A 17,204-nucleotide genomic window follows, 5' to 3' on the forward strand; every position below is an offset into this window, starting at 1 on the left:
TGACATCAGGAGGAGACGGTACTGGGACAGCGCGCTGACGTCAGGAGGTGACGGTACTGGGACAGCGCGCTGACGTCAGGAGGAGACGGTACTGGGACAGCGCGCTGACGTCAGGAGGAGACGGCACTGGGACAGCGCGCTGACGTCAGGAGGAGACGGCACTGGGACAGCGCGCTGTCGTCAGGAGGAGACGGTACTGGGACAGCGCGCTGACGTCAGGAGGAGACGGTACTGGGACAGCGCGCTGTTGTCAGGAGGAGACGGTACTGGGACAGCGCGCTGACGTCAGGAGGAGACGGTACAGGGACAGCGCGCTGACGTCAGGAGGAGACGGTACTGGGACAGCACGCTGACGTCAGGAGGAGACGGTACTGGGACAGCGCGCTGACGTCAGGAGGAGACGGTACTGGGACAGCGCGCTGACATCAGGAGGAGACGGTACTGGGACAGGGCGCTGACGTCAGGAGGAGAGGGTACTGGGACAGGGCGCTGACGTCAGGAGACGACGGCACTGGGACAGGGTGCTGACGTCAGGAGGAGACGGTACTGGGACAGGGCGCTGACGTCAGGAGGACACGGTACTGGGACAGCGCGCTGACGTCAGGAGGAGACGGTACTGGGACAGCGCGCTGACGTCAGGAGGAGACGGTACTGGGACAGCGCGCTGGAGACGGCACTGGGACAGCGCGCTGACGTCAGGAAGAGACGGTACTGGGACAGCGCGCTGGAGACGGCACTGGGACAGCACGCTGACGTCAGGAGGAGATGGTACTGGGACAGCGCGCTGGAGACGGCACTGGGACAGCGCGCTGACGTCAGGAAGAGACGGTACTGGGACAGCGCGCTGGAGACGGCACTGGGACAGCACGCTGACGTCAGGAGGAGATGGTACTGGGGCAGCGCGCTGGAGACGGTACTGGGACAGCGCGCTGACATCAGGAGGAGATGGTACTGGGGCAGCGCGCTGACGTCAGGAGGAGACGGCACTGGGACAGCGCGCTGACGTCAGGAGGAGACGGTACTGGGACAGCGTGCTGACGTCAGGAAGAGACGGTACTGGGACAGCGCGCTGGAGACGGCACTGGGACAGCACGCTGACGTCAGGAGGAGACGGTACTGGGACAGCGCGCTGACGTCAGGAGGAGACGGCACTGGGACAGCGCGCTGACGTCAGGAGGAGACGGTACTGGGACAGCGCGCTGACGTCAGGAGGAGACGGTACTGGGGCAGCGCGCTGATGTCAGGTGGAGACGGTACTGGGACAGCGCGCTGACATCAGGGGGAGACGGTACTGGGACAAACGCGCTGACGTCAGGAGGAGACGGTACTGGGGCAGCGCGCTGATGTCAGGTGGAGACGGTACTGGGACAGCGCGCTGATGTCAGGTGGAGACGGTACTGGGACAGCGCGCTGACGTCAGGAGGAGACGGTACTGGGACAGCGCGCTGACGTCAGGAGGAGACGGTACTAGGACAGGGCGCTGACGTCAGGAGGAGACGGTACTGGGACAGCGCGCTGACGTCAGGAGGTGACGGTACTGGGACAGCGCGCTGACGTCAGGAGGTGACGGTACTGGGACAGCGCACTGGCGTCTGGGGTGACGGCACTGGGACAGCGCGCTGACGTCAGGAGGAGACGGTACTGGGACAGTGCGCTGACGTCAGGATGAGACGGCACTGGGACAGCGCGCTGACGTCAGGAGGAGACGGGACTGGGACAGCGCGCTGACGTCAGGAGGAGGCGGTACTGGGACAGCGTGCTGACGTCAGGAGGAGACGGTACTGGGACAGCGCGCTGACGTCAGAAGGAGACGGTACTGGGACAGCGCGCTAATGTCAGGAGGAGACGGCACTGGGACAGCGCGCTGACGTCAGGAAGAGACGGTACTGGGACAGCGTGCTGACGTCAGGAAGAGACGGTACTGGGACAGCGTGCTGACGTCAGGAGGAGACGGTACTGGGACAGCGCGCTGACGTCAGGAGGAAACGGTACTGGGACAGCGCGCTGACGTCAGGAGGAGACGGCACTGGGACAGCGCGCTGACGTCAGGAGGAGACGGCACTGGGACAGCGCGCTGACGCCAGGAGGAGACGGTACTGAGACAGGGCGCTGACGTCAGGAGGAGACGGTACTGGGACAGCGCGCTGACGTCAGGAGGAGACGGTACTGGGACAGCGCGCTGACGTCAGGAGGAGACGGTACTGGGACAGGGCGCTGACGTCAGGAGGAGACGGTACTGAGACAGCGCGCTGACGTCAGGAGGAGACGGGACTGGGACAGCGCGCTGACGTCAGGAGGAGACGGTCCTGGGACAGCGCGCTGACGTCAGAAGGATACGGCACTGGGACAGCGCGCTGACGTCAGGAGGAGACGGCACTGGGACAGCGCGCTGATGTCAGGAGGAGACGGCACTGGGACAGCGCGCTGACGTCAGGAGGAGTCGGTACTGGGGCAGCGCGCTGACGTCAGGAGCAGTCGGTACTGGGACAGCGCGCTGATGTGAGGAGGAGACGGCACTGGGACAGCGCGCTGACGTCAGGAGGAGACGGTACTGGGACAGCGCGCTGACGTCAGGAGGAGACGGTACTGGGGCAGCGCGCTGACGTCAGGAGGAGACGGTACTGGGACAGCGCGCTGACGTCAGGAGGAGACGGTACTGGGGCAGCGCGCTGACGTCAGGAGGAGACGGTACTGGGACAGCGCACTGACGTCAGGAGGAGACGGTACTGGGGCAGCGCGCTGACGTCAGGAGGAGACGGTACTGGGGCAGCGCGCTGACATCAGGAGGAGACGGTACTGGGACAGCGCGCTGACGTCAGGAGGTGACGGTACTGGGACAGCGCGCTGACGTCAGGAGGAGACGGTACTGGGACAGCGCGCTGACGTCAGGAGGAGACGGCACTGGGACAGCGCGCTGACGTCAGGAGGAGACGGCACTGGGACAGCGCGCTGTCGTCAGGAGGAGACGGTACTGGGACAGCGCGCTGACGTCAGGAGGAGACGGTACTGGGACAGCGCGCTGTTGTCAGGAGGAGACGGTACTGGGACAGCGCGCTGACGTCAGGAGGAGACGGTACAGGGACAGCGCGCTGACGTCAGGAGGAGACGGTACTGGGACAGCACGCTGACGTCAGGAGGAGACGGTACTGGGACAGCGCGCTGACGTCAGGAGGAGACGGTACTGGGACAGCGCGCTGACATCAGGAGGAGACGGTACTGGGACAGGGCGCTGACGTCAGGAGGAGAGGGTACTGGGACAGGGCGCTGACGTCAGGAGACGACGGCACTGGGACAGGGTGCTGACGTCAGGAGGAGACGGTACTGGGACAGGGCGCTGACGTCAGGAGGACACGGTACTGGGACAGCGCGCTGACGTCAGGAGGAGACGGTACTGGGACAGCGCGCTGACGTCAGGAGGAGACGGTACTGGGACAGCGCGCTGGAGACGGCACTGGGACAGCGCGCTGACGTCAGGAAGAGACGGTACTGGGACAGCGCGCTGGAGACGGCACTGGGACAGCACGCTGACGTCAGGAGGAGATGGTACTGGGACAGCGCGCTGGAGACGGCACTGGGACAGCGCGCTGACGTCAGGAAGAGACGGTACTGGGACAGCGCGCTGGAGACGGCACTGGGACAGCACGCTGACGTCAGGAGGAGATGGTACTGGGGCAGCGCGCTGGAGACGGTACTGGGACAGCGCGCTGACATCAGGAGGAGATGGTACTGGGGCAGCGCGCTGACGTCAGGAGGAGACGGCACTGGGACAGCGCGCTGACGTCAGGAGGAGACGGTACTGGGACAGCGTGCTGACGTCAGGAAGAGACGGTACTGGGACAGCGCGCTGGAGACGGCACTGGGACAGCACGCTGACGTCAGGAGGAGACGGTACTGGGACAGCGCGCTGACGTCAGGAGGAGACGGCACTGGGACAGCGCGCTGACGTCAGGAGGAGACGGTACTGGGACAGCGCGCTGACGTCAGGAGGAGACGGTACTGGGGCAGCGCGCTGATGTCAGGTGGAGACGGTACTGGGACAGCGCGCTGACATCAGGGGGAGACGGTACTGGGACAAACGCGCTGACGTCAGGAGGAGACGGTACTGGGGCAGCGCGCTGATGTCAGGTGGAGACGGTACTGGGACAGCGCGCTGACGTCAGGAGGAGACGGTACTGGGACAGCGCGCTGATGTCAGGTGGAGACGGTACTGGGGCAGCGCGCTGATGTCAGGTGGAGACGGTACTGGGACAGAGCGCTGACGTCAGGAGGAGACGGTACTGGGACAGCGCGCTGACGTCAGGAGGAGACGGTACTGGGAAGCGCGCTGACGTCAGGAGGAGACGGCACTGGGACAGCGCGCTGACGTCAGGAGGAAACGGTACTGGGACAGCGCGCTGACGTCAGGAGGAGACGGTACTGGGACAGCGCGCTGACGTCAGGAGGAGACGGTACTGGGACAGCGCGCTGACGTCAGGAGGAGACGGTACTGGGACAGCGCGCTGACGTCAGGAGGAAACGGTACTGGGACAGCACGCTGACGTCAGGAGGAGACGGTACTGGGACAGCGCGCTGACGTCAGGAGGAGACGGTACTGGGACAGCACGCTGACGTCAGGAGGAGACGGTACTGGGACAGCACGCTGACGTCAGGAGGAGACGGCACTGGGACAGCACGCTGACGTCAGGAGGAGACGGTACTGGGACAGCGCGCTGACGTCAGGAGGAGACGGCACTGGGACAGCGCGCTGACGTCAGAAGGAGACGGTACTGGGACAGCGCGCTGACGTCAGGAGGAGACGGTACTGGGACAGCGCGCTGACGTCAGGAGGAGACGGTACTGAGACAGCGCGCTGACGTCAGGAGGAGACTTTACTGGGACAGCGCGCTGATGTCAGGAGGAGACGGTACTGGGACAGCGCGCTGACGTCAGGAGGAGACGGTACTGGGACAGCGCGCTGACGTCAGGAGGAGACGGTACTGGGACAGCGCGCTGACGTCAGGAGGAAACGGTACTGGGACAGCACGCTGACGTCAGGAGGAGACGGTACTGGGACAGCGCGCTGACGTCAGGAGGAGACGGTACTGGGACAGCACGCTGACGTCAGGAGGAGACGGTACTGGGACAGCACGCTGACGTCAGGAGGAGACGGCACTGGGACAGCGCGCTGACGTCAGGAGGAGACGGTACTGGGACAGCGCGCTGACGTCAGGAGGAGACTTTACTGGGACAGCGCGCTGATGTCAGGAGGAGACGGTACTGGGACAGCGCGCTGATGTCAGGTGGAGACGGTACTGGGGCAGCGCGCTGATGTCAGGTGGAGACGGTACTGGGACAGAGCGCTGACGTCAGGAGGAGACGGTACTGGGACAGCGCGCTGACGTCAGGAGGAGACGGTACTGGGACAGCGCGCTGACGTCAGGAGGAGACGGTACTGGGACAGCGCGCGGAGGTCAGGAGGAGACGGTACTGGGACAGCGCGCTGACGTCAGGAGGAAACGGTACTGGGACAGCGCGCTGACGTCAGGAGGAGACGGTACTGGGACAGCGCGCTGACGTCAGGAGGAGACGGTACTGGGACAGCGCGCTGACGTCAGGAGGAAACTGTACTGGGACAGCACGCTGACGTCAGGAGGAGACGGTACTGGGACAGCGCGCTGACGTCAGGAGGAGACGGTACTGGGACAGCACGCTGACGTCAGGAGGAGACGGTACTGGGACAGCACGCTGACGTCAGGAGGAGACGGCACTGGGACAGCACGCTGACGTCAGGAGGAGACGGTACTGGGACAGCGCGCTGACGTCAGGAGGAGACGGCACTGGGACAGCGCGCTGACGTCAGAAGGAGACGGTACTGGGACAGCGCGCTGACGTCAGGAGGAGACGGTACTGGGACAGCGCGCTGACGTCAGGAGGAGACGGTACTGGGACAGCGCGCTGACGTCAGGAGGAGACGGTACTGGGACAGCGCGCTGACGTCAGGAGGAGACGGTACTGAGACAGCGCGCTGACGTCAGGAGGAGACTTTACTGGGACAGCGCGCTGATGTCAGGAGGAGACGGTACTGAGACAGCGCGCTGTCGTCAGGAGGAGATGGTACTGGGACAGCGCGCTGACGTCAGGAGGAGACTTTACTGGGACAGCGCGCTGACGTCAGGAGGAGACGGTACTGGGACAGCGCGCTGACGTCAGGAGGAGACGGTACTGGGACAGCGCGCTGTCGTCAGGAGGAGATGGTACTGGGACAGCGCGCTGACGTCAGGAGGAGACGGTACTGGGACAGCGCGCTGACGTCAGGAGGAGACGGTACTGAGACAGCGCGCTGTCGTCAGGAGGAGACTTTACTGGGACAGCGCGCTGACGTCAGGAGGAGACGGTACTGGGACAGCGCGCTGACGTCAGGAGGAGACGGTACTGGGACAGCGCGCTGACGTCAGGAGGAGACGGTACTGGGACAGCGCGCTGACGTCAGGAGGAGACTTTACTGGGACAGCGCGCTGACGTCAGGAGGAGACGGTACTGGGACAGGGCGCTGACGTCAGGAGGAGACGGTACTGGGTCAGCGCGCTGATGTCAGGAGGAGACGGTACTGGGACAGCACGCTGACGTCAGGAGGAGACTGTACTGGGACAGCGCGCTGACGTCAGGAGGAGACTGTACTGGGACAGCGCGCTGTCGTCAGGAGGAGACTGTACTGGGACAGCGCGCTGACGTCAGGAGGAGACGGTACTGGGACAGCGCGCTGACGTCAGGAGGAGACGGTACTGGGACAGCGTGCTGACGTCAGGAGGAGACGGCACTGGGACAGCGCGCTAAAGTCAGGAGGAGACGGTACTGGGACAGCGCGCTGACGTCAGGAGGAGACGGCACTGGGACAGCGCGCTGACATCAGGGGGAGACGGTACTGGGACAGCGCGCTGACGTCAGGAGGAGACGGTACTGGGACAGCGCGCTGATGTCAGGTGCAGACGGCACTGGGACAGCGCGCTGACGTCAGGAGGAGACGGTACTGGGACAGCGCGCTGACGTCAGGAGGAGATGGTACTGGGACAGCGCGCTGACATCAGGGGGAGACGGTACTGGGACAGCGCGCTGACGTCAGGAGGAGACGGCACTGGGACAGCGCGCTGACGTCAGGAGGAGACGGTACTGGGGCAGCGCGCTGACGTCAGGAGGAGACGGCACTGGGACTGCGCGCTGACGTCAGGAGGAGACGGTACTGGGACAGCGCGCTGACGTCAGGAGGAGACGGCACTGGGACAGCGCGCTGACGTCAGGAGGAGACGGTACTGGGGCAGCGCGCTGACGTCAGGAGGAGACGGTACTGGGCAGCGCGCTGACGTCAGGTGGAGACGGTACTGGGACAGCGCGCTGACGTCAGGAGGAGACGGCACTGGGACAGCGCGCTGACGTCAGGAGGAGACGGTACTGGGGCAGCGCGCTGACGTCAGGAGGAGACGGTACTGGGACAGCGCGCTGAAGTCAGGAGGAGACGGTACTGGGACAGCGCGCTGACGTCAGGAGGAGACGGCAATGGGACAGCGCGCTGACGTCAGGAGGAGACGGTACTGGGACAGCGCGCTGACGTCAGGAGGAGACGGTACTGGGACAGCGCGCTGACGTCAGGAGGAGACGGTACTGGGACAGCGCGCTGACGTCAGGAGGAGACGGTACTGAGACAGCGCGCTGATGTCAGGAGGAGACGGTACTGGGACAGCGCGCTGACGTCAGGAGGAGACGGTACTGGGACAGGGCGCTGACGTCAGGAGGAGACGGCACTGGGACAGCGCGCTGACGTCAGGAGGAGGCGGGACTGGGGCAGGGCGCTGACGCAGGAGGAGGCGGTACTGGGACAGCGCGCTGACGTCAGGAGGAGACGGTACTGGGACAGCGCGCTGATGTCAGGTGGAGACGGTACTCGGATAGCGCGCTGACGTCAGGAGGAGACGGTACTTGGACAGCGCGCTGACGTCAGGAGGAGACGGCACTGGGACAGCGCGCTGACGTCAGGAGGAGACGGCACTGGGACAGCGCGCTGACGTCAGGAGGAGACGTCACTGGGGCAGCGCGCTGACGTCAGGAGGAGACGGCACTGGGACAGCGCGCTGACGTCAGGAGGAGACGGTACTGGGACAGCGCGCTTACGTCAGGAGGAGACGGTACTGGGACAGCGCGCTGACGTCAGGAGGAGACGGTGCTGGGACAGCGCGCTGACGTCAGGAGGAGACGGTACTGTGACAGCGCGCTGACGTCAGGAGGAGACGGTACTGGGACAGCGCGCTGACGTCAGGAGGAGACGGTACTGGGACAGCGCGCTGACGTCAGGAGGAGACGGTACTGGGACAGCGCGCTGACGTCAGGAGGAGACGGTACTGGGACAGCGCGCTGACGTCAGGAGGAGACGGTACTGGGACAGCGCGCTGACGTCAGGAGGAGACGGCACTGGGACAGCGCGCTGACGTCAGGAGGAGACGGTACTGGGACAGCGCGCTTACGTCAGGAGGAGACGGTACTGGGGCAGTGCGCTGACGTCAGGTGGAGACGGTACTGGGACAGCGCGCTGACGTCAGGAGGAGACGGTACTGGGACAGCGCGCTGACGTCAGGAGGTGACGGTACTGGGACAGCGCGCTGACGTCAGGAGGAGACGGCACTGGGACAGCGCGCTGACGCGAGGCTGAGACGGTACTGGGACAGCGCGCTGACGTCAGGAGGAGACGGTACTGAGACAGCGCGCTGACGTCAGGAGGAGACGGCACTGGGACAGCGCGCTGACGTCAGGAGGAGACGGTACTGGGACAGCGCGCTGACGTCAGGAGGAGACGGTGCTGGGACAGCGCGCTGAAGTCAGGAGGAGACGGTACTGGGACAGCGCGCTGACGTCAGGAGGAGACGGTACTGGGACAGCGCGCTGACGTCAGGAGGAGACGGTACTCGGACAGCGCGCTGACGTCAGGAGGAGACGGCACTGGGACAGCGCGCTGACGTCAGGAGGAGACGGTACTCGGACAGCGCGCTGACGTCAGGAGGAGACGGCACTGGGACAGCGCGCTGACGTCAGGAGGAGACGGTACTGGGACAGCGTGCTGAATTCAGGAGGAGACGGTACTGGGACAGCGCGCTGATGTCAGGAGGAGACGGTACTGGGACAGCGCGCTGACGTCAGGAGGAGACGGTACTGGGACAGCGCGCTGACGTCAGGAGGAGACGGTACTGGGACAGCGCGCTGACGTCAGGAGGAGACGGTACTGGGACAGGGCGCTGACGTCAGGAGGAGTCGGTACTGGGACAGCGCGCTGACGTCAGGAGGAGACGGTACTGGGACAGCGCGCTGACGTCAGGAGGAGACGGTACTGGGACAGGGCGCTGACGTCAGGAGGAGACGGTACTGGGACAGCGCGCTGACGTCAGGAGGAGACGGTACTGGGACAGCGCGCTGACGTCAGGAGGAGACGGTACTGGGACAGCGCGCTGACGTCAGGAGGAGACGGTACTGAGACAGCGCGCTGACGTCAGGGGGAGACGGTACTGGGACAGCGCGCTGACGTCAGGAGGAGACGGTACTGGGACAGCGCGCTGACGTCAGGAGGAGACGGTACTGGGACAGCGCGCTGACGTCAGGAGGAGACGGTACTGGGACAGCGCGCTGACGTCAGGGGGAGACGGTACTGGGACAGCGCGCTGACGTCAGGAGGAGACGGTACTGGGACAGCGCGCTGACGTCAGGAGGAGACGGTACTGGGACAGCGCGCTGACATCAGGAGGAGACGGTACTGGGACAGGGCGCTGACGTCAGGAGGAGGCGGTACTGGGACAGCGCTCTGACATCAGGAGGAGACGGTACTGGGACAGCGCGCTGACGTCAGGAGGAGACGGTACTGGGACAGCGCGCTGACGTAAGGAGGAGACGGTACTTGGACAGCGCGCTGACGTCAGGAGGAGACGGTACTGGGACAGCGCGCTGACGTCAGGAGGAGACGGTACTGGGACAGGGCGCTGACGTCAGGAGGAGACGGCACTGGGACAGCGCGCTGACGTCAGGAGGAGACGGCACTGGGACAGCGCGCTGACGTCAGGAGGAGACGGCACTGGGACAGCGCGCTGACGTCAGGAGGAGACGGTACTGGGACAGGGCGCTGACATCAGGAGGAGACGGTACTGGGACAGCGCGCTGACGTCAGGAGGAGACGGCACTGGGACAGCGCGCTGACGTCAGGAGGAGACGGTACTGGGACAGCGCGCTGACGTCAGGAGGAGACGGCACTGGGACAGCGCGCTGACGTCAGGAGGAGACGGTACTGGGACAGCGCGCTGACGTCAGGAGGAGACGGTACTGGGACAGCGCGCTGACGTCAGGAGGAGACGGTACTGGGACAGCGCGCTGACGTCAGGAGGAGACGGTACTGGGACAGCGCGCTGACGTCAGGAGGAGACTGCACTGGGACAGCGCGCTGACGTCAGGAGGAGACGGTACTGGGACAGCGCGCTGACGTCAGGAGGAGGCGGTACTGGGACAGCGCGCTGACGTCAGGAGGAGACGGCACTGGGACAGCGCGCTGATGTCAGGAGGAGACGGTACTGGGACAGGGCGCTGAAGTCAGGAGGAGACGGTACTGGGACAGCGCGCTGACGTCAGGAGGAGACGGAACTGGGACACCGCGCTGACGTCAGGAGGAGACGGTACTGGGACAGCGCGCTGACGTCAGGAGGAGACGGTACTGGGACAGCGCGCTGACGTCAAGAGGAGACGGTACTGGGACAGCGCGCTGACGTCAGGAGGAGACGGTACTGGGACAGCGCGCTGACGTCAGGAGGAGACGGTACTGGGACAGCGCGCTGACGTCAGGAGGAGACGGTACTGGGACAGCGCGCTGACGTCAGGAGGAGACGGTACTGGGACAGCGCGCTGACGTCAGGAGGAGACGGCACTGGGACAGCGCGCTGACGTCAGGAGGAGACGGTACTGGGACAGGGCGCTGACGTCAGGAGGAGACGGTACTGGGACAGGGCGCTGACGTCAGGAGGAGACGGTACTGGGACAGCGCGCTGACGTCAGGAGGAGACGGTACTGGGACAGCGCGCTGACGTCAGGAGGAGACGGTACTCGGACAGCGCGCTGACGTCAGGAGGAGACGGTACTGGGACAGGGCGCTGACGTCAGGAGGAGACGGTACTGGGACAGCGCGCTGACGTCAGGAGGAGACGGTACTGGGACAGCGCGCTGACGTCAGGAGGAGACGGTACTGGGACAGCGCGCTGACGTCAGGAGGAGACGGCACTGGGACAGCGCGCTGACGTCAGGAGGAGACGGTACTCGGACAGCGCGCAGACGTCAGGAGGAGACGGCACTGGGACAGCGCGCTGACGTCAGGAGGAGACGGTACTGGGACAGGGCGCTGACGTCAGGAGGAGACGGTACTGGGACAGCGCGCTGACGTCAGGAGGAGACGGTACTGGGACAGCGCGCTGACGTCAGGAGGAGACGGTACTGGGGCAGCGCGCTGACGTCAGGTGGAGACGGTACTGGGACAGCGCGCTGACGTCAGGAGGAAACGGTACTGGGACAGCGCGCTGACGTCAGGAGGAGACGGTACTGGGGCAGCGCGCTGACGTCAGGAGGAGACGGTACTGGGACAGCGCGCTGACGTCAGGAGGAGACGGTACTGGGACAGCGCGCTGACGTCAGGTGGAGACGGTACTGGGGCAGCGCGCTGACGTCAGGAAAAGACGGTACTGGGACAGCGCGCTGACGTCAGGAGGAGACGGTACTGGGGCAGCGCGCTGACGTCAGGTGGAGACGGCACTGAGACAGCGCGCTGACGTCAGGAGGAGACGGTACTGGGACAGCGCGCTGACGTCAGGAGGAGACGGTACTGGGACAGCGCGCTGACGTCAGGAGGAGACGGTACTGGGACAGCGCGCTGACGTCAGGAGGAGACGGTACTCGGACAGCGCGCTGACGTCAGGAGGAGACGGTACTCGGACAGCGCGCTGACGTCAGGAGGAGACGGCACTGGGACAGCGCGCTGACGTCAGGAGGAGACGGTACTGGGACAGCGTGCTGAATTCAGGAGGAGACGGTACTGGGACAGCGCGCTGACGTCAGGAGGAGACGGTACTGGGACAGCGCGCTGGAGACGGCACTGGGACAGCACGCTGACGTCAGGAGGAGACGGTACTGGGACAGCGCGCTGACGTCAGGAGGAGACGGCACTGGGACAGCGCGCTGACGTCAGGAGGAGACGGTACTGGGACAGCGCGCTGACGTCAGGAGGAGACGGTACTGGGGCAGCGCGCTGATGTCAGGTGGAGACGGTACTGGGACAGCGCGCTGACATCAGGGGGAGACGGTACTGGGACAAACGCGCTGACGTCAGGAGGAGACGGTACTGGGGCAGCGCGCTGATGTCAGGTGGAGACGGTACTGGGACAGCGCGCTGACGTCAGGAGGAGACGGTACTGGGACAGCGCGCTGATGTCAGGTGGAGACGGTACTGGGGCAGCGCGCTGATGTCAGGTGGAGACGGTACTGGGACAGAGCGCTGACGTCAGGAGGAGACGGTACTGGGACAGCGCGCTGACGTCAGGAGGAGACGGTACTGGGACAGCGCGCTGACGTCAGGAGGAGACGGCACTGGGACAGCGCGCTGACGTCAGGAGGAGACGGTACTGGGACAGCGCGCTGAGGTCAGGAGGAGACGGTACTGGGACAGCGCGCTGACGTCAGGAGGAAACGGTACTGGGACAGCGCGCTGACGTCAGGAGGAGACGGTACTGGGACAGCGCGCTGACGTCAGGAGGAGACGGTACTGGGACAGCGCGCTGACGTCAGGAGGAAACGGTACTGGGACAGCACGCTGACGTCAGGAGGAGACGGTACTGGGACAGCGCGCTGACGTCAGGAGGAGACGGTACTGGGACAGCACGCTGACGTCAGGAGGAGACGGTACTGGGACAGCACGCTGACGTCAGGAGGAGACGGCACTGGGACAGCACGCTGACGTCAGGAGGAGACGGTACTGGGACAGCGCGCTGACGTCAGGAGGAGACGGCACTGGGACAGCGCGCTGACGTCAGAAGGAGACGGTACTGGGACAGCGCGCTGACGTCAGGAGGAGACGGTACTGGGACAGCGCGCTGACGTCAGGAGGAGACGGTACTGAGACAGCGCGCTGACGTCAGGAGGAGACTTTACTGGGACAGCGCGCTGATGTCAGGAGGAGACGGTACTGGGACAGCGCGCTGACGTCAGGAGGAGACGGTACTGGGACAGCGCGCTGACGTCAGGAGGAGACGGTACTGGGACAGCGCGCTGACGTCAGGAGGAAACGGTACTGGGACAGCACGCTGACGTCAGGAGGAGACGGTACTGGGACAGCGCGCTGACGTCAGGAGGAGACGGTACTGGGACAGCACGCTGACGTCAGGAGGAGACGGTACTGGGACAGCACGCTGACGTCAGGAGGAGACGGCACTGGGACAGCACGCTGATGTCAGGAGGAGACGGTACTGGGACAGCGCGCTGACGTCAGGAGGAGACTTTACTGGGACAGCGCGCTGATGTCAGGAGGAGACGGTACTGGGACAGCGCGCTGATGTCAGGTGGAGACGGTACTGGGGCAGCGCGCTGATGTCAGGTGGAGACGGTACTGGGACAGAGCGCTGACGTCAGGAGGAGACGGTACTGGGACAGCGCGCTGACGTCAGGAGGAGACGGTACTGGGACAGCGCGCGGAGGTCAGGAGGAGACGGTACTGGGACAGCGCGCTGACGTCAGGAGGAAACGGTACTGGGACAGCGCGCTGACGTCAGGAGGAGACGGTACTGGGACAGCGCGCTGACGTCAGGAGGAGACGGTACTGGGACAGCGCGCTGACGTCAGGAGGAAACGGTACTGGGACAGCACGCTGACGTCAGGAGGAGACGGTACTGGGACAGCGCGCTGACGTCAGGAGGAGACGGTACTGGGACAGCACGCTGACGTCAGGAGGAGACGGTACTGGGACAGCACGCTGACGTCAGGAGGAGACGGCACTGGGACAGCACGCTGACGTCAGGAGGAGACGGTACTGGGACAGCGCGCTGACGTCAGGAGGAGACGGCACTGGGACAGCGCGCTGACGTCAGAAGGAGACGGTACTGGGACAGCGCGCTGACGTCAGGAGGAGACGGTACTGGGACAGCGCGCTGACGTCAGGAGGAGACGGTACTGGGACAGCGCGCTGACGTCAGGAGGAGACGGTACTGGGACAGCGCGCTGACGTCAGGAGGAGACGGTACTGAGACAGCGCGCTGACGTCAGGAGGAGACTTTACTGGGACAGCGCGCTGATGTCAGGAGGAGACGGTACTGAGACAGCGCGCTGTCGTCAGGAGGAGATGGTACTGGGACAGCGCGCTGACGTCAGGAGGAGACTTTACTGGGACAGCGCGCTGACGTCAGGAGGAGACGGTACTGGGACAGCGCGCTGACGTCAGGAGGAGACGGTACTGGGACAGCGCGCTGTCGTCAGGAGGAGATGGTACTGGGACAGCGCGCTGACGTCAGGAGGAGACGGTACTGGGACAGCGCGCTGACGTCAGGAGGAGACGGTACTGAGACAGCGCGCTGTCGTCAGGAGGAGATGGTACTGGGACAGCGCGCTGACGTCAGGAGGAGACTTTACTGGGACAGCGCGCTGACGTCAGGAGGAGACGGTACTGGGACAGGGCGCTGACGTCAGGAGGAGACGGTACTGGGTCAGCGCGCTGATGTCAGGAGGAGACGGTACTGGGACAGCGCGCTGATGTCAGGAGGAGACGGTACTGGGACAGCACGCTGACGTCAGGAGGAGACTGTACTGGGACAGCGCGCTGACGTCAGGAGGAGACTGTACTGGGACAGCGCGCTGTCGTCAGGAGGAGACTGTACTGGGACAGCGCGCTGACGTCAGGAGGAGACGGTACTGGGACAGCGCGCTGACGTCAGGAGGAGACGGTACTGGGACAGCGTGCTGACGTCAGGAGGAGACGGCACTGGGACAGCGCGCTAAAGTCAGGAGGAGACGGTACTGGGACAGCGCGCTGACGTCAGGAGGAGACGGCACTGGGACAGCGCGCTGACGTCAGGAGGAGACGGTACTGGGACAGCGCGCTGACGTCAGGAGGAGACGGCACTGGGAGAGCGCGCTGACGTCAGGAGGAGACGGTACTGGGCCAGCGCGCTGACGTCAGGAGGAGACGGTACTGGGACAGCGCGCTGACGTCAGGAGGAGACGGTACTGGGACAGCGCGCTGACGTCAGGAGGAGACGGTACTGGGACAGCGCGCTGACGTCAGGTGCAGACGGCACTGGGACAGCGCGCTGACGTCAGGAGGAGACGGTACTGGGACAGCGCGCTGACGTTAGGAGGAGATGGTACTGGGACAGCGCGCTGACATCAGGGGGAGACGGTACTGGGACAGCGCGCTGACGTCAGGAGGAGACGGTACTGGGACAGCGCGCTGATGTCAGTTGCAGACGGCACTGGGACAGCGCGCTGACGTCAGGAGGAGACGGTACTGGGACAGCGCGCTGACGTCAGGAGGAGATGGTACTGGGACAGCGCGCTGACATCAGGGGGAGACGGTACTGGGACAGCGCGCTGACGTCAGGAGGAGACGGCACTGGGACAGCGCGCTGACGTCAGGAGGAGACGGTACTGGGGCAGCGCGCTGACGTCAGGAGGAGACGGCACTGGGACTGCGCGCTGACGTCAGGAGGAGACGGTACTGGGACAGCGCGCTGACGTCAGGAGGAGACGGCACTGGGACAGCGCGCTGACGTCAGGAGGAGACGGTACTGGGGCAGCGCGCTGACGTCAGGAGGAGACGGTACTGGGCAGCGCGCTGACGTCAGGTGGAGACGGTACTGGGACAGCGCGCTGACGTCAGGAGGAGACGGCACTGGGACAGCGCGCTGACGTCAGGAGGAGACGGTACTGGGGCAGCGCGCTGACGTCAGGAGGAGACGGTACTGGGACAGCGCGCTGAAGTCAGGAGGAGACGGTACTGGGACAGCGCGCTGACGTCAGGAGGAGACGGCAATGGGACAGCGCGCTGACGTCAGGAGGAGACGGTACTGGGACAGCGCGCTGACGTCAGGAGGAGACGGTACTGGGACAGCGCGCTGACGTCAGGAGGAGACGGTACTGGGACAGCGCGCTGACGTCAGGAGGAGACGGTACTGAGACAGCGCGCTGATGTCAGGAGGAGACGGTACTGGGACAGCGCGCTGACGTCAGGAGGAGACGGTACTGGGACAGGGCGCTGACGTCAGGAGGAGACGGCACTGGGACAGCGCGCTGACGTCAGGAGGAGGCGGGACTGGGGCAGGGCGCTGACGCAGGAGGAGGCGGTACTGGGACAGCGCGCTGACGTCAGGAGGAGACGGTACTGGGACAGCGCGCTGATGTCAGGTGGAGACGGTACTCGGATAGCGCGCTGACGTCAGGAGGAGACGGTACTTGGACAGCGCGCTGACGTCAGGAGGAGACGGCACTGGGACAGCGCGCTGACGTCAGGAGGAGACGGCACTGGGACAGCGCGCTGACGTCAGGAGGAGACGTCACTGGGGCAGCGCGCTGACGTCAGGAGGAGACGGCACTGGGACAGCGCGCTGACGTCAGGAGGAGACGGTACTGGGACAGCGCGCTTACGTCAGGAGGAGACGGTACTGGGACAGCGCGCTGACGTCAGGAGGAGACGGTACTGTGACAGCGCGCTGACGTCAGGAGGAGACGGTACTGGGACAGCGCGCTGACGTCAGGAGGAGACGGTACTGGGACAGCGCGCTGACGTCAGGAGGAGACGGTCCTGGGACAGCGCGCTGACGTCAGGAGGAGACGGCACTGGGACAGCGCGCTGACGTCAGGAGGAGACGGTACTGGGACAGCGCGCTGACGTCAGGAGGAGACGGCACTGGGACAGCGCGCTGACGTCAGGAGGAGACGGTACTGGGACAGCGCGCTTACGTCAGGAGGAGACGGTACTGGGGCAGTGCGCTGACGTCAGGTGGAGACGGTACTGGGACAGCGCGCTGACGTCAGGAGGAGACGGTACTGGGACAGCGCGCTGACGTCAGGAGGTGACGGTACTGGGACAGCGCGCTGACGTCAGGAGGAGACGGCACTGGGACAGCGCGCTGACGCGAGGCTGAGACGGTACTGGGACAGCGCGCTGACGTCAGGAG

Source organism: Scyliorhinus torazame, chromosome 4 (assembly GCF_047496885.1).
Source record: "Scyliorhinus torazame isolate Kashiwa2021f chromosome 4, sScyTor2.1, whole genome shotgun sequence".
NCBI lineage: Eukaryota > Metazoa > Chordata > Chondrichthyes > Carcharhiniformes > Scyliorhinidae > Scyliorhinus > Scyliorhinus torazame.